The following is a 24,368-nucleotide window of genomic DNA, read 5'->3' as shown; positions in this document are numbered from 1 at the left end:
CAGGGCTAACTGCTTTAAGCTTAGTGGTCTTCAAACATTTTTTCCAAGTTGTTGTTGAATTAAATCTGTGATGTAGCTACTGGAGGATTCTAATGAGAGCCAGTGTGGTGTAGTGGTTAAGAGCGTGGTTAAGTCACGTAATCTGGGGAACCGGGTTCGTGTCTCCGCTCCTCCACAAGCAGCTGCTGGGTGACCCTTTGGCCAGTCACACTTCTCTGAAGTCTCTCAGCCCCACTCACCTCACAGAGTGTTTGTTGTGGGGGAGGAAGGGAAAGGAGATTGTTAGCCGCTTTGAGACTCCTGAAGAGGAGTGAAAGGCGGGATATCAAATCCAAACTCTTCTTCTTCTTCTTATATATTGGTAAAGGACAGTCAAGTCTGAGTGAATTTAAAGAGTGTAGTGCAGGATAGTTGAGATATTTTCAGTGGATTTGCAACGCAATCCTGTACTTAGAAGTAAGCCTGAGCTATTTCTAGGGATTGATTCCCAGGTAAGTGTGAGTAGGATTGCAGCCTAAATGTCTGTAGGAGCAGCATTTGAAGAAGAGATTATTTAATTCTATGATTCTAATGGAAAATGTATGGAAAGAAGTAAGATTGTTGGTATCAGGGTCTCTGAAAGATCTTGCTCAAAAAGGCGGCCCAGGCATTCATGTTGCATCCATCTCTTTGTATGAGATAAAAATTGTGTTTGCATTACAGTTGCTACAATTTTATTTAGTTAGTTTTCTTCCTTCCTGCCAAATGGTCAAGATTTATATCAGCATAGGTGAAATAAATTTATGGAAATCCATATATTGAAACTTTCAACAAGAACCCTAATAGTGAAAGTCACAAAGGAACTGGCTTTCCTCCTCCCCATGTAAACTGATGGGTGTTCTTTTGATCCTCTACATCTGGTTGTTTGTTTGTTTGTTTGTTGTGCAAGCATACCAAATCCATTTTAATTTAACAACCTGAATTTCAAGTATGTTTTTGAATACCACCTGCTAGTCTGGAAGAGCCTTTGGACTACAGACTATGCTGGTAGACTCTGCATGGGAGATAATCAACCTTGTTAGCCAGAAAGGAATCTCCACCACTGGGCAAAGAATGTCTTTGTTTGGGACCCATCTCCTGACCTGAATACTATTTCATATCTGCTTCGTGCCAGCATCGTAGAAATGCTGCAGAGTAGACAGGACTGATGTAATTTCTAATGAAAGGATGCAGCTAGACGAGACGAAAATAGAGGAAAGAGGATAAGATTTGTTAAAGGCTACATGGGAATGCAATAGAATCTAGCTGACCCAGCAGTGTGTAGAAAATGTGAGGTCCAGGAAAATCTTGGCAAAAGTATATTTTGCTTTAAGGAGAAATCTGTAGGCAGAATAATGTGCTAATTTGGTTGATGTAGAGGATAAGGCTGATGCAAGCATGACAAGAGGCATTTAAGACAGGAGTATACAAGACAAAGACAGATTTCACATGCTTAAAAGGGCTTTTGAGGTTCTTTCCCACTGTTGTTGTGCATGTGTGAAAGACAAAAATGAAGCATTAATTGATGTACAGTGGTACCTCTGGTTACGTACTTAATTTGTTCCGGAGGTCTGTTCTTAACCTGGAACTGTTCTTAACCTGAAGCACCACTTTAGCTAATGGGGCCTCCGGCTGCTGCCACGCCGCCGCCGGAGCACGATTTCTGTTCTCATCCTGAAGCAAAGTTCTTAACCCAAGGTATTATTTCTGGGTTAGCGGAGTCTGTAACCTGGTGTATGTAAACCGAGGTACCACTGTACTGTATAATGCTATTAAATTGATTGCTGGCCATATAAGATAGATTTACAACCACATTTCATTCTGCATTTTTCATGTGTGTTGCTGTTGAGCAGATTTTTTCGAAATCTGCAATAGTTTTAGCGATCCACCAACTATTTTCCATAGAGCTTGGCTTACTTGGGAATATGTTTTTTAGCATTTTAATCTCTCCTCACTATGTCACTTTGGTTACTGTTAAGGGGTTCAGCTCCTTTACCCAATTCTACTTCCTTTTCTATGATTGTGTCAGCATCTTCCAAACCTTTCTTTCTTCTTTGATCAAACCAATAAGGTCAGGAAAAAGCCTTGTCTATTTCGTCGTTGTTTTCCAAAAGGGCATGTATAATTTTATGTTCTTGTTTAAAAACCAACAGCTGATAAGATAACTTTCGATTTCACCAGGGCTTTCCATGGTGTTGTCAGCTTCACAGGAAACTAGAAGGGAAGAGAGAATGAATAAATAAATATTCGAATGAAGTGTGGGTAGGAAGGAGTAGTGCAGAAATGTGAGTTAAACACTTTCTTGACAGTCACCAACAATGACATGATGGGATTCTATTTGCATCAAGTTGCAGGAGAGTATGGACCAGTAAGTACACCGGATAGGCAAACAAGGAAAGTGTTACCTTCCACACACTATCAAGAGGGGAGGGTGGCAGTAACAATATCAAAGCAGGTTATTGGATAATCCACAGGAATAGTGGATGGGGTGAAGCAGGGAGAATTTCCTGAATAGCATTTTAACTGCTTGAAAATGCAGATGTGATTTGGGCTAGAGGCACATAGAGCTATGCACTAAGGACAAAAGGAGAAGGACAAATCAGTGACTGTTAGTGTAGGGGGGGATAATCAGAGGTGGAGTGGTAAATACTAGTCAATTCATTTCAGTTTGTAAACTGATAGTGAGACTTAAAGGTTTTAAGGATTGGAACAATGGTAATGAGTGTAGTGGCAGAGAGAGAGAGCTTTAGGACATCCATTCTCAAGGTATTTGGCATGAGTGGAGGCTAGCAAAAGAGGTTATATAGTAACTAGACTAAGCGGCAGAATGTGGCAGTGGCTTGAATGTGCACAGAAGGAACAGAGAAGGAAAGTGCAGTTGAGTCATTGTTTAGCTCAGTATTCTTCTGCAGAGTGCATCAAGAGGTTGATGAAAGTATATTCAAACATTTTATCCTTGTTGCAAAAGACAACAATTGCTGCCCTTTTTTTTTTACTGGAAAAAAAAAGCCTGCATTCATAGTGGAGTGTGTGTTTTTCAAATGTGTATACAATACAATAACACACACACATACACACAGTAAATTTACTCAGTATTTCTAAATCTGCTTGCAGCTTAAAGTGCAAACAATTCCCGATATTTTTAAGATAAGCATTTTCAGAACGTGGCTGGCATATTCATTGGTCTGCATTAAATGAGGCTTGTGGCTTCCAGCTCACAAAAAAACGTGATGGCTGCAGCTCACATAAATAGGATCACTTGTCCCCCTCAGCTGAGATGCTAAAGGGTGAATAGTCATAAAAAACTGAATAAGCTTTTCTTTTCCATTTCCTAATGAAGCCACATGGTTAAGCAGTGTGTGGGAAGCTTGCCTATACCACAACTGTTCAGTTCATAAACGAATTGTTCAAAGCTAGTGCTCTTTGGCAACTGTCAGGAGCAATAAAATATTAGGTACACAAAAATTATTTCTTTTAAAATGTTAAAACTATCTGGGTGCTAATGTGGTGGGTGCTTCATGCCTGAGGGCCAGGGATTAATGAATTTGGATGAGAACTGTAGCTTAGTGCCTCTGTCCCAGTGCTGACCTCCTGCATACTTGGATGACATTATAGGGGTCTACCATTGGGCAGCTACTGATGTCTCAGTGTCCTCAGAGGGCAACACTGCTGCACTGAACAGAGGAAACTGGTGGGCAGATGACCCATTTGATGGGATACTGCTTAGGCTACTCAAAACTAGAACCAGCTATGCTGTCCACTATAACCCCTAAATGATCTCTGGAACCTACTTTGTTTATACTGCAGCCGCATTCTCCATGTTATTATAATTTTGAAAGTAACTACCATTAACCTTTCTATGCTGTCTTACATAGTGCTGGGATCCCTTGGACTGGGGCTATATCTCCCATAATCTCGTTTGCTTACAAGTAGAAAAGCTGTGGAAGATATCATGCAGATGACTTCTTGTTTTGTTCCAATAGTAATAATAATTTATTAAATTTCTATACCACCCTTTATCTGAGATCACAGTGTTTTACAATATAAAAACACAACAGTGCATAACATAGTAACAAACAAAAACAATAACACCCCCCGCCACTGTTTAAATGGCCATCAATTGTTTAATTAGCCAAAGTCCTGGAAGATGAGGAATGTTTTTGCCTGGCGCCTAAAGATATGCAATGTCAGCACCAGGCAAGCCTCGCTGGGGAGAGCATTTCACAAATGGTGAGCCACCACAGAAGAGGCCCTCTGGACCTTATGTGGAGGAGACTCATGAAGAAGGGCCTCAGATGATGATCACAGGGTCCAGGTTGGTTCATATGGGCAGTTATTGAAGTATTGTGATTTAAGTGTACGAGCTGTTTAAGGCTTTATAGGTCAAAACAAAGCCCTTAACTACCGTTAATTTAATTTTAAAACAAACATTAATTTGTGTTTGTGGGGTTTGTTTGTTTTTTAGTGATAAATCTATTAATTTGTTTTGCAATGGCTGCTGAGAGGACATGTTTTCCTCTACAGCTAGAAAGAGTGTGGAACTTTGGGCTTTTGGTTCATTTTATTTTGAAACCTTTACGATAGAAGAGATTATAGTCTTGCTTTTTCCTTAGCATTGCTGTCGCCTTGTTTGTTTAGGAAGGCCATAGCTCAGAGGTAGAACAGTTGCTTTACCTGCAGAAAGGTCCCAAGCTCAATCCCTGGTCTCTCTAGGATGGGCTGGGAAAGACCCCCGCCTAAAAGCCTGAATAGCTGTTGCCAGTCAGTATAGATAGATTTACCAGTAGCGTGACTTAGTATATATTCCTACATCTGGTAAAATGAATCTTTAAACAGTTTAGCACCAGCCACTAATGTAAAGCTCCCATTTGGACATAAAAGTGTATGTCATTAACTTGCATTAGCTGTCCTCTGCTAGGAAATGGCTTGTCCTAATTTCTGCTCACCTTCTGCATGTAACAGGCTTTATGGTGTATTTAAATACAGTGGTACCTTGGTTTACAAACTTAATCCGTTGCAGAAGTCCATTCTTAAACCAAAGCATTCTTAAACCAAGGCTTGCTTTCCCATAGCAACGGCAGACTCAATTTACAAATGGAACCCACTCAACAGGAAACGAAACATGTTCTTATTTCAAAGCAGAGTTCACAAACCAAAACACCTACTTCCAGGTTTGCAGCGTTCTTAATCCAAGTTGTTCATAAACTAAGCTGTTCTTAAACCAAGCCACTACTGTAGTTATTTTCTTATCAGTGTTGTAGTGTTGCTGAACTGGCCGCAGCTCTCAGCACCCTTCTGGTCCCCCCCACCCCCATCATACCAATCAGACTTGTGATTTGGTATCTGACAAATAGATAAGATACGAGGGAAGGAACTGATGTATCAGTTAGTTAGTGGTATTACTAGAGCACTGGCACCAAGTATCCTGTCAGTCATCATGGGGTTTCCTCAAATGTAGTTCTTGGAAGCATTTGAAAGGCATTTCTTCTGAGGTAGTGGGTTACAGAAAACCATAACTAGCCTGTTAATTTCTCCTTCCTCTGAGCTTTCTGATGGTACTTCCCTAGTCCAGATAAGCAAAGCTTTTAAGGAGAAGATGGAAGATATACATGAGTTCATTTGCCCAGAGACGTATGCAGCCTTATAGATGTGAAAGAACAACAAAATTGTATTGTGGCTTAAAAGAATCTTAAAAGTGGACAAATTTATTATGGTATATGCTTTAATGGACTAAAGTCCATTTCATGCTTTTGCAGGTTATAGCGGCCTTGATAAAAATAGTTCAGCCAGTGATGGAAACTGTGAACAGAAGACGAAGGAAACTCAGCAGGCAGCAATTGCATCCAATAGTAGACTACAATGCTCTGGTGTCAGTTTTTCTGAGGAGAGGCTTTGTAAAAAGGAAAATAGCTATTCTACTTCAGTGATAGCATTTGTTGTTTTCTGTTTGGCTTTCCTTACTTTTGATTCAAGAAAAACCTCCAAAGAAGCCCTGTGAGGGTAGGAGAAGCCTCCAGAAGTCTCTGCTTTATAAAGAATAACATGAAAGATTAAAAATAAAAAGGAAGTGAAACATTTTGAATTCCAGCAGTGCCACTGAAAAAGAAGTGAGGATAGTGCGAACTGGCAGAAGTTAGGGGAGGGTTTATGGGCCCACAGCAAAACTGAAATAGGAGGCTGGGTGGGTTGTTCACAACAGTTCCCCCCACCCCATAAGTGAATGAATCCACAGACTGAAATGAGCTTCCTAGCGTAAGGGTGGGTCCTTGACACTACTTCTCTTTCTTCCTCACCCCCAGCAACCCTGGGCAATGGAGAGGGGGAGCATCAGAATGTGCTTTTAGATGCTAAAGTAAGGAACAGATACTGCAAAAGCCCAGAAGGAGATGTAATGCAGAAAGCTAAGGAAAGCCAAGCAGCAAGAGATCATCAAGTCCTGTGCCCTCAGCTACTCCTGTGACATGAATATGTCCAAAGTCATACTCATCAAATGGAAGAGAATTTGGGTGACGGCACTGAACAATGTTCTTTTAAAACATTTTGGTGGCAAAATGCAGACACAGAAAACCCTAATTTTGTAACTTCTCCTTAGGCTTTATTTATACAGGCATGATCTTACCTGTGTAAAGTCTTCACATGTGCCTGAATACATTTAAATGCGGTTACCATGTGTGCTTTCCCTTTCATGTGTAATGTCATCATCCTAACAAAACCAGGCCATTGATCACTGGCATGCTACATTTACAAATGAATTGGGCAGCATACATGGCAGGTACATTTTAATGTGACTGAGCACACATATGAAGTATACATGTTTAAGGACTTTCACCATGGCCCACTATCTTCTGGATTAAGTAGGCCTTGGTAAGTAACTCTTGGTAAGCATTGTCTTGAAGTAGCTCTAACTATCAGTTTCCTATCAGACCTGGGGCTACAAGATTCCTTTCATGGGCTTTGATTAGTTGAGTCTGTTCATTTTTAACAATCACATACCATTTCTTCAGTGCTGTTCTACCCTCCCCCCATGGCAAACACCTCTGCAGCATCTGCATTGCTTCTGAATAGTGTGTTAAGGGATGACTGGCGCTGTGGGTTAAACCACAGAGCCTAGGACTTGCCGATCAGAAGGTCGGTGGTTCGAATCCCCGCGATGGGGTGAGCTCCCGTTGCTCGGTCCCTGCTCCTGCCAACCTAGCAGTTCGAAAGCACGTCAAAGTGCAAGTAGATAAATAGGTACCGCTCCGGCGGGAAGTTAAATGGCGTTTCCGTGCACTGCTCTGGTTTGCCAGAAGAGGCTTAGTCATGCTGGCCACATGACCCGGAAGCTGTCTGTGGACAAACGCCAGCTCCCTCGGCCAATAAAGCGAAATGAGCGCCGCAACCCCAGAATCAGCCACGACTGGACCTAATGGTCAGGGGTCCCTTTACCTTTACCTTTACCTCTACCTTACCATGTCAGTGAGTCTGTTATTCCATCTTCTTGGATGAAAATAGTGAAAATATTTGGAGTTTGCAGGCTGCCTAGAGTTTTTAAGTAGAAAAAAAACCTGGCGGGTGACTTGAACTAAGTTGAAAATGTTGCAACCCATGATGTGTTAATAATTCCTGTGGTGGTATGTTCTGTAGACATGGAATGATTATCGGGCTACAGTCAAGACTTAACACTGATTGTCGGCATTTTTGTTGTGCTGGAAGAACAAATGAGTCACGCAAAGAACTCAGTCTTGAGATAATCTGAGATATTCTGTTAACTTTTGAGGATTAGCTTCTCCTTGGTTGAAAGGGCAATTTGGGTTTCTTTTCACATTTTAGTTCTCAGTGGGAAGTTTGCTTTAACCCCCATTTCCTTGTTCAAGGGGTTTTTGGATGGAAAAGCACATTATATTTTAATAAACTAATAAAAAACAATTTCCCTATGCTTTGGCAGATGTTTTGAGTAATACTTCTAGATGCATTGCTATATGGTAAACCTTTAACTGATTTAATAGTAATTGCATCTTCTTAAAGAACCCTGGGATGCAATCCCTAATTGATGCTGGTCTGAAGTTTTTGCATGTCAATTTTGGGGCTGCAGCAAAAACAATTATATTCAGTCTTCAGGGGTTTTGTAAGAGGCTTAGCTGCTCCTGGCCACACCATGTCCCTGGGATGGGAGAGTGACCTTCCCCATTACCTGCCCACCCCAAAAGTAACCATTCATCCCCTCCCTTTTATGGAGGATGAATGGTCCTCCAAAAGAGCATACATTTATCTTAAACACACTTACTAGGGAATAGGCCCATTAAAAACAGCAGGACTTACTTCTGAGTAAACATGTATACGATTACAGTGCTAGAATCCGAGCAAATTCTTTGAACTTTTGCCAAACAGCAAAAGATTCTTAGGAGAAGGCCGTGATAGTTAAAGATTTCTTCCCCAACCAATATGAAACTTTGTAGTATCTGTGTGCCCTGGGTATGCTTTTCTGAAACCCTCCTCTCATACATGAAGTACCCTGCTCGCATTTTCATTTTGCTTGTGGCTCTTGGCGAAGTTGTGTGATTGCCTCATCATATGCTTAGCTAGCAATTTAAGCCTGCCATGCAACCGCAAAACTGACAGAAGCAAATTGAGCCAAAGCTTGATTAAATGCAGGTTGTGCTGTGAGCTAGGTAGGTTACACATGAAGCAATTCCACAACTTTTCAGATTTTGCAGGTGCATTTATCCTATATTCTTGATGTATCAATACGTCGACTCTTCCTGTAATTGGCATGATAACTTTGAAATTTCTGGAGGATATAGGGCATAAATTAAATGAATTAATAAATAACATAATATGCTAATTGGATAGAGATGTTGGGTACCAGATGCAGGCAACTCCCCATCTGCACACATTTGAGGCACGTAGAACTCATCTGTGCACTGTTTTCAGCACCAGAAGGGGGGGGGGTCTTACGTACGTCCTGCCAACTCGTGCGGTGCCTTGGAATTCACCCCCCTTGCAAACGGGGAGTTGCTTCTTTGAGTGGTTATTTGATTCTCTTTGGGTACTATGAGAAGCCACTGAATGCGTTTCTGAAGTTATCATTTGGTCTAAAACTAGTTTTAAAATATTATATGCCATGTGGCACTAGTATGTGGTTCGGAGCCTGTTACTAGATCAAAAAGCTGTGTTTTGCTCTTGCTGAGTAGACCAGTGCATTTGCTTATATATAAAAATGTCCTTGTCTTTTCTGCTCAGCATTTGTTCTGTGAAATAGATCTGTGTGAATGCTAAAACTGCTTCCAAATGGAAGTGAGACTTATAAGCAAGCTAAATGACACAGTTTAGAATATCTGATGTTTCTATAAATATATAGGAGGGAAAGTATAGCTTGAAAAAGTTAAGAACTTCAAAGGGCTGACTTTATACTTTTAGAGGATAAAATAGAAAGAAAGGAATCAATACTTGTAATTGCATGGATGGAGTTAAAAATATCTTTGGGGGTTAGAAAGTTGTTAACATGACAGCTGCATTTATGCTACAAATCTTTCCCCAGAGCCTATAATCATACCAGAAGTTACTGTAGATCTATATGGCTTTGCATTTTAACATAATCTTCAAAAGTAGAATAAATTTGCACGAGTTTTGGATTTCCTCAGCAGTAAATGTAGTGAATTAATTTTCAGTCAAGGAACCTCCAGTTCAGTTCTGTAATGTATAACTCTGGAAATTATCAATTGCTTGTTTCCTTTTTCTTCCAGGAGAAGATTAAGAAACCACCTTTCATTCTCGTTTTTGAAGGAAATGAATTGAGAATCATTTCACATTATGAGTGATTAAGAGCATTCTCTAGAAACTTGTTTGTACTATCAAAAACCTATCTTGTTTTAAAATACAGTGGTACCTCGGGTTAAGTACTTAATTCGTTCTGGATGTCTGTTCTTAACCTGAAACTGTACTTAACCTGAAGCACCACTTTAGCTAATGGGGCCTCCTGCTGCTGCCGCGCCGTCGGAACACGATTTCTGTTCTCATCCTGAAGCAAAGTTCTTAACCCGAGGTAATATTTCTGGGTTAGCGGAGTCTGTAACCTGAAGCATATGTAACCTGAAGCGTATGTAACCTGAGGTACCACAGTATATCCTATTGCTGTGGGTTCTAATAAGCCATAAGTTGGAGACAGTAAACCAGTAGTGAAAGCCAAAGGCTATCAACCAGTAATCTTTTTAAATACAGGCAGGATAGTCAAGCAAAGGGTACAGAGATTTTAAAAAATGTAGTAAGCTGGATTTTTTAACCAGGTAAGAAAAATCCTTAATACAGCCCTTTGTCTTCATTTGCCTTCCGCAAATCTCTTTTGACCTCCAGTGTTGTATGGGGTCATGCAAAGGGATATGCAGAGCATCCAGAGATCCACCTGTCCCAAATTCTTTTTCAGTACTTCCTCTGACATGTGTTTTGGAATACGACAGCAAAACTCAGATTTGTGTGCACTTATCCACCTGAGATTTAGGAAGAGTAATGCATATTGTTATAAATGGATTCTAAATAGGAGTCATAATGCATCTGTATACAGCTTAAAAAAATTCTGTGCTAACTGCAAACTAGAATGGATTTTATTTCAAACCTTATTAATTCATTCATAATTTCAATTTTAAAAAATAGCAAGCCTGAAAAGACTTTTACTAGTAGGGCTTTTGGAGGATTAGGCAATTGAGGGGAGTTACTAAACTGATGACTCTTTTTTGCTTTTATAAGTTTTCTCCTTTGGGCAGCACTTTCTAAGTGTTACCTATTACAGTCGGGTGAATTAAATCAACAATCTGAAAGAAGCACTAAGCAACTGCATTAGAGTTCATTCTTGGAAGCGTTCACCTATATCACACAGTACTTCCAGGAAGGAAGGCACTGCCTTTACACTGTAGTTACCTTACACTTTAATTTTTTTAAACACCAGGAAAAAGAGGAGACCTTCCTGGAACTATTTCCAATGAGATGAGGTAGAAAGCTTCATACCTTGTCATCAGTAAAGAACACACAGTAAGGCAGCCATCAACACAGTGGCCTGGTTCACAAGTCACAGTAAGCCAAGTCATGGCTTATCAGGACTGTGCGAATCTTCTGGAGATTAGGTTGCACACACTCTGTTTCTTGCTGGTCCTTTTAGCTCAGCGTGATACAGCAGCTGTATCATCCAGATCAGGGATTATGGTTAAACTCTCTCTTCCTTAGCTATGATCTGGAACCAAGAAAAAAACTAGTGCTCTTTCCTTCATGTACCACTTCAGTGCTTTATTTCTAGCTTGTATTAAGCCACAGTTCCCTCTTATGTCAGAACAAGACACTTTGGCTTAAGGTGTGTTCTATTAACATATGACATTAAGCTAGATATGACATTAAGCTAGAATTCCTTGGTTGGACATAATGGGGTAACTGTCTTAATACAATCCAGAAATGAAGTGCCACATTGGTATGGAAGAGGAGAAAAACTCATCCCTGGCATTTGTTCTGGCTTCATAATCATGGTTTATGAAACCTGGAATGATCATCTACATCATGCCATCTGAATAGCTAGACCATGGTTTGCAAATGTCTAGAAACCAGAAACCATGATTTGAAATGGGTTTGTAAACCATAGTTTGCAGTACATCTGTATTGATTAGAACATGATTTTGATTATTGCTCCAGAAACCTCCTTACTGTAGAGATAGAAGTCTTCAAGCAGGCAGAAACCAAAAGCTCACACTGTTGTTTCCTGAGCACAATCTGTTTAGCACTGTGGTTACACTTGCAGGTTGTGTCACTTCAGCTCTTTGCACCTCTCCTCTGTTCAGAACAGGAGGGAGGGAGGGTACCCAGTCCTGGCATCCAATGAAAAGTATGCATGTTAAGGGGGGATTATATAATGTATGAGAGTCTGAGCCACTGCAGATAAGAAGAGCAAACAGTGTTTTATGCATTTTAGATTTTAAGGGAGTATTTACTGAGACCTTTCAAGAGATACTGGTCAGGACGCTGCTGACCACTGTGGAGGGCACCAGGTTGGTAAAAGTTTCCTTGTGAATTCATAGTAACACCTGGGCAAGATATATTCGATGAAGCCTTTGAGTTTGTGTGTGGGTTTAGAGTTTTCTGGATAGTTTATCAAATTATGCTTTACAGGAGGGTTGACAGGGAAGAAGGACTAAAGCACAGCTAGACTAGTAGCAGTGGTGATACATGTCTTGTTAACTTTTGTGTGGTCGTTTCCTCCTGTTTGTAACTGTACAGTGGTACCTCGGGTTAAGAACTTAATTCCTTATGGAGGTCCGTTCTTAATCTGAAACTGTTCTTAACCTGAGGTACCACTTTAGCTAATGGGGCCTCCTGCTGCCACCAGAGCACGATTTCTGTTCCCATCCTGAAGCAAAGTTCTTAACCCAAGGTACTATTTCTGGGTTAGTGAAGTCTGTAACCTGAAGCGTCTGTAACCCAAGGTACCACTGTATATGGTATTTTCTACTCTTTGGCGTACTTTCAAAGAGAAATGGAAGAATGTCTATTTCAGTGGCATTCGACCAATACAAAAGGGTTAATAAAAGCTAAAGAATACACCCTGAATCTAATTGAGATCTCTGGTGTACTTGAACTTCCTGATTATCTTGCTTCCCTCATTATGTTATTTTAGAAAAATTTCTGTAAGTAAGAAAAAAATATGCCTGTTTTCTCTGTCCTGGATGTAGAAACAGCATTAATAACACGAGCTTGAACAAAATAATAAGCACTGAAATGCTGATTTCAAGAACAAGACATAATGAGAGTGAAGGAAGCTGTGCATTACTTCTTGTGTGAGCTCTGTGTGTGAAAGGAAGGCATTTTATAGGTCTTATCATTGTGAAACATCAGAATGGTTTATTGCAACGTCCTTGTGTGTTGATGATTTTGTGTCAGTTATAGATAAAATGAAAACCATGTAGGGGTGTGTGTGTTTCTTGGCTGCTCTTGCACACATGCATGTATACAAGAAATGTATGAAAATGGTTTCCCAGACACCATTGAGGCCCAGACATACATAGTTGCAGAGATGAATGTGCTTTTAGACCTCTGGTGTACATTATATTTGTGTTCATTCTATGGTCTTTGTTAGCTTTGATTGTGGCAGAGGTGTGAACCGATTTATTTGGTCAGGTTATATTTCCTCCCTTTCCTTTTCCTCCGTCACTGGGCACCTCCAGAGTGTGTCACTGTTTCCTGCTGAAATTCAATCACAAACCATCAAATTCAGGCTACACAATTAGAATTGATTTGGAACTATTTTGCAAGAAATTTACTTCTCAAAATCAGATTTTTTTGCAATAAGAAAAGTACAGTAACAGTGAAAGGCCCTGAAAAGTGTGGGATAACATTTGCTGAACTCCCTGCACACAAATCAGAACAAATCCTCAATAAAGAGCTAGTGTCCTCTTATTTTCATGCAAACAAATTAGTATGAATGTTCAATAAGCAGGTTGCCTGGAAGTACCTACTCTCTAACTTTTTGTCCTACTTTCAATGTCTCATTTTGTGTTATCCCTTTGCCTGCATATTAAATCCCCACAACCCTTACCAGAGTTGGGGAAAGAACTATTCAGCATGAAATATAGGTTTGGTACAGCATAGCTTTCATAGGGACCCAAGTACATGCATGCAGTTCAGGAAACTAGGTATAGTGACAGCACCAGTTAAACAAAGATTGATGCTTGAAGCTGGAGGGAAGCTAGGAGCAGCATCTGGTGCTTTGAGGGGCCAAGGAGGGACCTCCTACACTTTAAATTTAATACAAATTAAGGCATTTGATTGAAATAGGTCAGCACTTACTCATCTGGTTTATTGGTTCATTACTTGTATAGAAAATTGGATAAAAGAAAATGAAATGTAGATCTGAATGAATAACCCTGTAAAAATCAAATATTCAAAAAAGAAACTCATGATGAGCAGATTTTTAAAATGAATTGGCAGAAATTGCTTGAGCATAGTGTTGTCTTGAGCAAAGTCTGTCTTGTTGATCTCCAAAAACTCATTGTCATTTACCTGGGCTTTTTCTACATGTATGGAAGTAATTTCCACAGGTATTCTGAAATCTCATGTAATGCTGAAGCAGAGAACTCAGTAGCACTTGGTTGTAACAGAAGAGCAGGGAAGTCTCTCGCTCCTTTCCTTCTGTGGAGAGACCTTCTGAGACCATCCACAAACTCCTTTAGCACTCTTGGGTTAAGCTCATGGGTCCCTGGAAATTTGAATTCATTTAAAGTAGCTAGGTGTTCCCTTACTACCTATTTTTCCTGTCTTGGGCTGCAGCACCCTCCTTACATTCTTTATTCTATTATCACAAGGTTGGGCACCGCTTTCCTTTTGGGTGAAGATAAGAGACAAAGTAGGTGTTGAGCAGTTCTGCCTTCTCTCTGTCACCCAATAGCATTTCTCCACCTTCTCCACTGGGAATTACTTTCCCAGGGCATTTCAATCGCAGTGTTGTGGATGAGAGATGTTGAAATAACAATGTGTTTTACCCCCGTTATATGGGGATAAAATAGAGCTGCAGATTTAACGTATCAGATTTGGACCCAAATAAAGAATTGAATCAAAACAATACAGATCAGGATGCTCTCAAACACGGCAGATACAAGGCAAATCTTGTGGTCACTTCTCACCCCTATTAAATACTTCTGAAATTGTGGCTACCCTTCCACTCTATCAAATTCCAGAGCGCTCTCTTCTGAACTCTTTGCAATTGTTTAGAATATCTTGCCAGACTTCTAATGTCAAAGCAAAGTAGAACAAGGCTGACATTTGAAGCACATGGTGGCATTTTCTCTCCTCCTGTGGTGTGATGTAGCTATCTATTGCTCAAGTTCAAAAAGGAGACATTAGCGTTACAAGAATGGATTTGTGTAAGAGATTTTTTTAAAAAACCAGTTTTTAAAATGTGGCTTATTTTTTTAAGCGCAGTTCCTTTAAAAATGAAATAGAAATGTTTTCTTATAACTAATAGTGTTATGAAGGAGTCTTAATCCAGGCTTGCACCTGCAGGCTGTTTTTGTTTTGTTTTTTAACAATGCTCTCTTGGTTAGACCTTTTCTTTTTTTACTATATTAGGGTGGGGAATTCTTTTCAGCCTGATGCTTATATGCTCTCAGCAGGAGCCTTCCAAGAGCTGCAGAGGCAGAAATGGGTGTAACAATGGATGTGGCTCTTACCTTTGTACAGTGGGCTTCATTCCAGCCATGCAAAAGTTGGAAGTTTCTACACACTCAAACCCACACACTGTCAATCGAGGCAAGCAGGAAGCATTATCACAGCTCCAGTCACACAAGGGCACTCAAGGAGGATGCGGAGGAGAGAGAGAGAGAGAGGGGTGTGGCCTGGGGATAAGACATGTGGCTTGGGAAGGAGATGTGGCCTAGGGAGAGTCCTGAGGGCCAGACAGAGACACCTGAAGTGCCGCCTTCATGTCTGGGCCTCAGGTTCCCCACTATGTGCAATCAGGTATTGGAATTGGCATTGGTTATCATAGCTATCATTCTTACTTACGTTTCACCTAACACTTGAACCAACACAACTTTCTCATGCGCCTCTGTTTTACTCCTCACTTTGTCCTGATACTTTGAAGATTGTTTGTTCAGCTTTGCATTTTATAACTGGTTTTACCTACCTAATAGCCATAGTCGACAAGGAATTTCACAAAGTAAAGTGAGTGGACTGGTAAAGTGAGGTATGCTTAGCTCTGCCCATCTCACTTGAGTGTTTGTGCTTGGTAGTCAGCTGTTTACATCCTCTAGTTTTCAAGGAGTTGTATATCATTGCAAGGTGAATAATATGAACAGAACTTGCAAGATTTTCTCACACTATATCTGTGGTGTCTTGTCCCTTTACAGTGGTGCCTCGCAAGACGAAAATAATTCGTTCCGCGAGTCTTTTCGTCTTGCGATGTTTTTCGTCTTGTGAAGCACGGTCCGTCGCAACTGCGCCTCTTCAAGCGGCTTTAAGAAAAAAGCGCAAGACGTTTCTGTCTTGCGAAGCAAGCCCATAGGGAAATTCGTCTAGTGAAGCAACGCAAAACCGAAAAACCCTTTCGTCTAGCGAGTTTTTCGTCTTGCGAGGCATTCGTCTTGCGGGGCACCACTGTATTCCTTGCCATCAGATATCTTTAAGATGAGGACATAATATGATGGAGAGTAGGATGCTAATGTTTGGACCCTCACAGCTGTCCATAAGGCCTGACACACAGTGGAAACAAACAGGTGTGATTTTCTCTCATCTCCTCCCTTCAGATATGGCAGCACATTCCTTAGTGTTTGATTTACTGAATCCTCTGCAAAGGTAGATAGTGTATATAGCACCAGTTAGCCTAAAGTGTTTTCATTGCCTTGCTTTGACCGGTGCTGCCTTGGCTGACAGTAGTCAGCTGTGTTCATTAGACCCATTGTCAGGCCCATCCCAATGGAACAGTGGTGGGGACCCTCAGGTCCACAGGCCAAACTTGGCTTGACAGGACTTCAGATTTGGCCCACAAGGCCATGCTCATCAAACCATGCCCATAGAGATGCAGGTGCCAGTGCACATTTGGGTTCACTCCTGGTTGTGTATTTGCAATGGAAAGCAGAATTCAACTGATGATAGGCAGTAGAGCAGAAGTCTGCTGGAGGTCCCTACTTTGGGATTTCAGAGCATCCAGTCACCTGTTGTTATTTTGATGTCAAGTGATCAACAGGTAGGTACACCTGCACACATGAAATTGGTCTGTGGAGCCAAAAGGGTTCTTCAACGCTGCAGTAGAAGGAACACAGGATGAAAGTTGTCTTTAAGCCACTGCCCTCTCTGCCAAGAAAAATAGGCTTTCCCCAAGGTGGGCTACACAGCACGGCAGTTAAGAAGCAATGTGCAGTTGGTTATGCCAGTGGAGAGGTGGACACCTCAAACAGGCTGAGGAAGGAGCAGAAATGTAGGTTTCCATAAAATTTTGAATGGAAATTTTGCATATGGTACTGTACTTTGCATCAGAAAGTTTTCAGTTTGCACTGGAAAATGTCCTAGAGACTCATTTATTTTGAAATGTTTCTTTTACTTTTAATATTGTATTTTGCAATGGGCATTCATTTATTATTAATAGTGAACTCAGAAAATGGAAAAATTTGCTTTTCCAGAAAGTTTTCTGCAGCTGAAAATAGGGTGATTAGGAACAGACAGGTAGTGTCACAAGAGAAGATGGGGGCTTGCAGGAGATCATCAGAGTCCAGATTGGGTGACTCTCTGCAACTATTTTAAATCAGCTATGGCAGGAAAACTGTTGAAGCCAGTTTTGTCTTCACAGTGTGTATCAGAAGTTCTAGATAAAGCCTCTCTCACACAAAGAGGCTACCAAACCACTACAAAACCAAGAGAAGTCTGTTGTTATGCTGCTTCAGCTGTAAGTTAACATTTCCTGTATTCAGTACAGCTATCTGTATTCCACCACATTGTTGGTTGGAGTGGTACACACCATTATACTGATTTCCTGTGTTGCTTTTCTAATTCCTTCTAATCCTGTTTTTAGTTCATTAGAGCTGTGTCAGGATAGATTCTAACAGCAATATTTTATGCACTCCACAATCATCATGGTTTTTGGCAGTCTCTTCATTCACTCACCAAAAGTTGTGAGTGAACATGGTTGGGCAAAACAGCTGCTTTTCTAATGGGAAGAAAGTGAAGTAAAGATTTGACCACTTCGAATTACCCTACCCCAAGTTAACTATAGCTAGCTATGGCGAAGGGTTACATTAACACCAATCTTAAGCAAGACAGGCAGTGACTGTTTTAGGCACATTGTGCCAAACTTGGAAGGGCAGGAGCAGGGCAGGAGCAAAATGGGGTGTTTACAGGGTTTTTTAATGGTGCTTCAAATATACATGATTTCACTTAAACACGCAGTGCCTTGGAACGTAACCATCACATAAATTGAGAGTTGCCTGTATTGTTAATTCTAAACAGTGTTGGTTATGTCTAAGTTCATTGTCAACATAACTTTACCCAGAATTAAGATGAATAAGGAGACAATTCATGTTCAGGAGCGATATGTGGATTGGCTCCTGATCTTGACTCTTCCTGTCTTATTTGCTGTCCTGTTACTTCTCTGTTTGCTATAAACTTTAAAAAAGGTAAAGGGACCCCTGACCATTAGGTCCAGTCGTGACCGACTCTGGGGTTGCGGCGCTCATCTCGCTTTATTGGCCGAGGGAGCCGGCGTACAGCTTCCAGGTCATGTGGCCGGGGCATGACTAAGCCACTTCTGGCGAACCAGAGCAGCGCACGGAAACGCCGTTTACCTTCCCGCAGGAGCGGTACCTATTTATCTAATTGCACTTTGATGTGCTTTCAAACTGCTAGGTTGGCAGGAGCAGGGACCGAGCAACGGGAGCTCACCCCGTCGCGGGGATTCGAACCGCCAACCTTCTGATCGGCAAGTCCTAGGCTCTGTGGTTTAACCCACAGCGCCACCTGCATCCCTCGCCATAAACTTTACACCTCATTAAAGAATTCCTAAGTTTCTGATTCCTAGTTGGCAAGTAAAACTTCAAAATATGGAACATGTCGGTAAATTCAAAGTAACAAAAATAAACAATTTAGCAGACACAGAATAAATTCAGCATTACAAAAAACAAACAAGAAAGCAAACCACCACTAGACTTAAGCATATAGATGAAGTATATATGTGAAGCAGTCGATGGCATCATTGGAACAGCCCCCAACAACTGGCAATCAGACCCAAGCCTGCTCCAAACTGTATGGCCCCATCTTGGACTTTCTTTCTTGGAGTGTTGGGGAAAATTGACGGAATGTCGGAAAGTACCTTATGTATACAAGATAATATTTATTTCTTATCTATCATATATGGGCCTTGCACATACAACTACTAAGTTGTACGTGTTATGTTTGTGCATCCTATGCTGCACTGTTTATTTCCTAGCAAAATTTGAATTTTAAAACAAACAACCTTATTTACAAAGACAGTAATTTGCCAGTTGTGCCATTTAGAGTTCTGCAGCAGAGGGGTAACAATTAACACATTGTAGAGAAGAGTGGGGATGTAGTCTATGTTACATAGAAGGTCTATAACAGAAACCTATTGAGTACATTTTTAAAGTACTACAGTGCCAGGAAGTGCCAAAGGATATTTGGACACATGAAAATGCGTCCAGCTGCTTAGAGGAGAAAAAGACCCTGGTAGGATTGTATTTTGTCCATTAGGCATCTGTCAGCAAGTAAACACTATGAATCCAATATTACTATGACATTAAAAAAGCAACCAATAAGTTTTATAGATTGGTTTCACAGAGTTAATTGCATTTTTACAGCATGATCCTTTGCATGTCTAACTGGAAGTAAGCCACACTGAGTTTTCAAGTAACTGCACTTAGTGTTGCTGCCATAGAAAAGTAATCTCTTTCAGACAATATTTCTTTTCATTCCGTTGAGCTCTAGACTAAGAATAGGATTGCTATGAAAAATGAACGGTTTGAACAGCTGGGACTCACAGTTGCTTGCTCTGACACTTTTCCTTTTCTTTTTTTGGAGAGAGTATGTGAGGGACGAATCTTCAAACACGATGTTGATGCTGACTCCCTATAGGGAATTTAGCTATTGAGAATCCGTTTTGTGGAACATTTGCTACATGTCAGCATTCTGAACTTCAGAGTAAATATTGTAGCTCCCCAAGGTTTCCTTCCTCTGAAGCAAGGCCTGAAATAAAATTACATTAACAAATGAAAACCTTTTGTGTGTCATCATTACTTACAGCTATATGTCCAATACATGCAAGGAAAATAAATATCTGAAAAGCACACAATATGCATTCCCAAAACTTGAGCTTTGATGGCCCTATACACTAAAGGCATTTAACTTGGAAGGCCCTAGGACTTGTCCATGTGCACAGAACATACTCTCATGGGCACAAAAGGCTTTTCAGGGCTGCGGTACAAATAAGAATTGGATTGGGCAGTGGCATGCTGAGGCATGTCATCAAAAATGTATGTTCTGTGTAGACTGTGAAGGAAGCTGCGTAGAAAGCTTCAATGAAGGAAAATTGTAAATCCCAATGTGTAGGGATGCCATGTGTGATAATCACATGGCTGTGGTGGGAAGGTAAAGGGCGTTTCCGTGTTCTTTGGTTTCCGTCATGGTGTTCTGTTGCACCAGAAGCGGTTTAGTCATGCTGGCCACATGACCTGGAAAGCTGTCTGCAGACTAACACCTGCTCCCTCAGCCTGAAAGTGAGATGAGCGTTGCAGCCCCATAGTCACCTTTGACTGGACTTAACCGTTCAGGGGTCCTTTACCTTTACCTATTTACCTATTTTACTTTATGCAAGATTTACAGGAGCCAGTAAACTGCATGCAATTGTGTCTTTGCAGGCACAACACGTATGTGCACAAGGTGTAGTAGGCAGATATTCAGTCATCACGTACTATGTGTGGGTTTTAACACTCTTTCCTGCGCCGAATTGCTTTCCAGACAGGAAATGTATCACATTGTGACAGAGCACTCATGCGAACCACAAACGCTCTTGAGTCTAGGCCGATGAAAAACATCAGCCTAGCAAGTAGTAAGAAGCCAGCCATAGGCCCAGTAAGTGCATGAATTGTCTTGGATCCAAATGTGAATTGCAGTCCACAAAAATTTCTAATGCTGGTTGTAAATGTAATTAGATTACGGTATTTTTTAAAATAAAATTCTAAAATATTGGATAAATATATGTTCTCCTTGAAAGCAACAGGAATTTTGGACTTGCAACATGGACAGACATTTTGCTCTTATGTTTCTTAAGCACTCAATATTTTAAGGAATAGTAGGGTGTAGTTCAGTCTTGACCATGGAGTGGCTCATGGTAACACTGCTACAAATAACGTGAAATGTAATTCTTAAATCTACCTGCTTAGCTTAAATTTACTACTTGTGGACATGCTTTAGCCCTGATACTCAGTGGTGTATAGATGAGGGAAGGTGGTTCTAATGAACTACTGTGAAGCACAGCTCTATAAATGGGCTTCCTAAAATAATATCAGAAAAGCCTTCTATTTCAATCAGGCTGCTTGTCTGACATGGGAAGGGAAGGGAAGGGGAAGAACACATGATATTCCTGCAAAATGCCCCAGGTTCAGTTCCCAGGATCCCCAGTTAGAAGGATCACAGATACCAGCCTGGGAAAGACTTGACCCAAGACCTTGGAGAGGTGATACCAATTAGAACAGACAGTACAGTGGAGGATGGAACAATGGTCAGAGTTGGTGTAATGCAACTTCATACCTTCAATTCATGATTCTGAAATTCAACAAAGCTCATCTTGTTGTTTGTTTAAAAAAAGAAAAGCAAAATCCTCAGAATGAAATCACACTTAAATAACAGTAAAGCGCCAAGTAAAGTTACAGGGTAAACAGTGTTTCCGTGCTCTGTGGCTTCCGTCATGGTGTTCTGTTGCACCAGAAGCGATTTAGTCATGCTGGCCACATGACCTGGAAAGCTGTCTGCAGACAAATGCCGGCTCCATCGGCCTGAAAGCAAGATGAGCACTGCACCCCATAATCGCCTTTGACTGGACTTAACCGTCCAGGGGTCCTTTACCTTTTACCTTACAATTCATGCAAATAATATAGTGGTTTTTAAAAAATTGAAAGGCCAAACAACATATCAGAAAAAGGCTGAATTGAAATACATGCCAAGAGAAAGTGGACCCAGTGAGTGTCTCTAGTACATCCCATAGCCTGAGGGGAACCACCAGGAAGGACCATTGTCTGTAGGAAAGGTACTCTTAACAGGACCACCTCTAATGATCTTAAAGTATATGGAGAGATGGTGGTTCTTAAGATAGCCTGGTACTAAATGATGTAGATGTTAATAGTAACTAAATACCATCATTTCTGCAGTGTTTGAGAACCAGAATAGATATTGAGAATAGAATAATATGTTTCCAGTGGCCGCTCTGTATTGCAGCATCTGAACACAATAAAAAGTTACTATACCTTGGTCTGAGCCTATGTCTGTGATCTAGCAACTGGAGTCTTGTAACTCTAGCAGCCCCAGTGCATCTTCGGAGCTCTGCTTCTGCGATTCTTTTTTGAACAAAAGACAAAGGCTTCTGCTGTTCTTTCCTACATGAAGAAAAAAAGTTTGGCTTGTGAGGTAGATTTCTCTACACACACACACACGAGAGAGAGAGAGAGAGAGAGAGAGCGCGCCTCTCTGTACAAAAACAGAAAGTCCTTTTAAATTTGATTAAATCCTTAGTAGATCTAAGGGAATGAAATGGCCTGCAAAATGCATTTACATTTTTTGAATTAGTATGTGCAAGTGGACAATGATGTTCTTCTGCTCTTGGAAAGTGATTTGTACTGAGCACTTGATCTGTGGACCATATGAACTGTGTGGCTGATAGACTAGTAGTAACTGCAGTAGATACTGCAGCAAAATATTATTTCCCTGATTAGAACACAACAGAGAGAGTCCTAAGCAATCAGCTCTGAAATGAAAAATAATTGATAATACTGTGCAAGTATAAGAATGCTGCTGTGTTCAGCACAGTTTTGCTGGAAACACAGTGAGATTCTGTGTCTGCTGGTGGTAGAATATGTGTAATGGAACAAGAACTTGTAAGTTGTAAGTTATTGGGATTCAAAAGAGTTTTCAAGTTGTGAAATGTGATTCCTTAAAAAGGGCAGTCACCAAGTATGGTTCAAGCTATAAACAACTCACTCTATTGACATAAGTTCATTCATTGAAAGAATCCTATAAATGGGGGTTTTGTTCCCATCTGCAAAATGCTTGGTATGTGGCTGCCTCATAGTATGTGCCTGTTTCAGTGTGAGCTCTTGCCTCCTCAAGGGCAAGCAGGGAAGACTATATAGTGAATTATTTGTAATGCAATTAGCTTAGCTATCTTGTAAGGAGTTATAATTTCTAGGTTCGACTTTCACATAAGGCATACTATAAATTTAAACAAATGAATTAACACTTTTGACAGTTTACATAATCAGTTGTTTTGGACTAACATCAATCCCTGATCTTGTCTTGGTTTCAATATTTGTTGTGGTTGAAGGAGGGGGGGATCAGCAGCTAAAATGATTTTAAAGAGAAAGCAGGAGTTGTTGACTTGTGTTTCTTTCATTCAGCGTAAAGAGATGATGCCTGAATAAAAATGGAGGCAAGTGGAACTTGCAGTGAATTGTTTAGTGTGCCACAATGGCTGATCGGCATTCTGTGACCCCTGAGCATGCTTTCAATTTGATCTAACTCTGTACACAGTTTGTGACAAGTTTAGAAGGCAACTGTCTTCCTGTTAACTTTGGTAGCCTCCTGGCTACACTCTGAAACATTTGGTATGAAGTTTTTTATTATGGAATTGTTTTGAAGTCATGAAGGATTCCTGCCTGCTTTTTTTTGTATTATGCTAGAACTTGATGCTTTTTATACCCAAGGAATTATAAAAACTTTCATTCTCATGAATGATAAAACACTCTTTCTAACTGGAGGCAAACAGTAGTTTAAGAAAGTTGAACACAGTGTGAGAGAAGCATTGTTTCTCATGGTATACATTCTCATTTATTTTGACCTGCTGCCATCTTCGGCCCGACTTGTTGTGCAGATTTTTAAAAAAACCTACCAAAAAGTTGTGACCAGATAGAACAGTGGGATTAGTATACATGCCACAGGCAGTAATACTTTTCCCATCCTAATTTCAACACTCATACGAGGGAGAAAAAACACCATACTCTGTCTGCCGTTTATAATATGCAATTTAGAAAGCTCTAAAAACAGCAACAAAACAGTTCATCTCAAATCTAATGAATACAAATATCTTCTGCAGCCTAAGCATAGCCCCTTGCTTGAATGTTTTGTTGTCTTAATTTCTTAATCAGACCACTGAATTTAAATGCTTAAATATTAGCAAATTTTTTACAGATTGAATTGTTCAGACTTGCAAGGCACAGCTAGGAGATAGCAGTGGCAATTAGGGGAACTACTTGAGGCATGCCTAAAGGCTTGTGTGTCCTGCAGGACTTTCTTGGAAAAGCAACATCCATCCATCATGCTGTAGCATAAACTGATTCTGAAGCACTATTGAACTTCAAAAGTGGTGTAGCATGTAGTATGTGAGACTGATGTTGTGGCCCCAGGCACAGTAAAGCAATGGGTGGTGGGCCAAGGCATGGTGAAATTGCAAATAAACAGAGGACAACCACTTGGGATATAAAACAGGCCACAACTTTATTGATTACAGGCACATGCCTTGGGTGTGTATCCTGGCTCAAATTGCCTGTCTGCTGCTTTATTGTTTGATAGGCTTAACCGAGCTTAAGAGTTGCCCTATGATGTACATCAAATCAGGGCAATCCCGCTCA

The 24,368-nt window shown here is 40.6% G+C and overlaps 1 protein-coding gene across 13 annotated transcripts in view; it reads left to right on the top strand.

The window, feature by feature from the left end:
- Positions 1–24,368, top strand: part of FYN (FYN proto-oncogene, Src family tyrosine kinase) — a 109,945-nt gene that overhangs the window by 21,269 nt on the left and 64,308 nt on the right. Inside the window, exon 1 of one of the 13 annotated variants that reach the window (XM_081186719.1) lies at positions 11,953–12,023. The exons of 11 other annotated variants lie outside the window; for them this stretch is intronic. The gene's annotated coding sequence lies outside the window, so the exon portion shown is untranslated. Of the gene's footprint in view, positions 1–11,952; positions 12,024–24,368 lie in introns of those variants that run through there. One more of the 13 variants, XM_081186722.1, reaches the window with a different exon arrangement.

Source organism: Podarcis bocagei, assembly GCF_964188305.1.
Source record: "Podarcis bocagei genome assembly, chromosome: 3".
Taxonomy (NCBI): domain Eukaryota; kingdom Metazoa; phylum Chordata; class Lepidosauria; order Squamata; family Lacertidae; genus Podarcis; species Podarcis bocagei.
The sequence above is the reverse complement of the archived record's forward strand: the minus strand, read 5'-3'. Positions and strand labels throughout refer to the sequence as shown.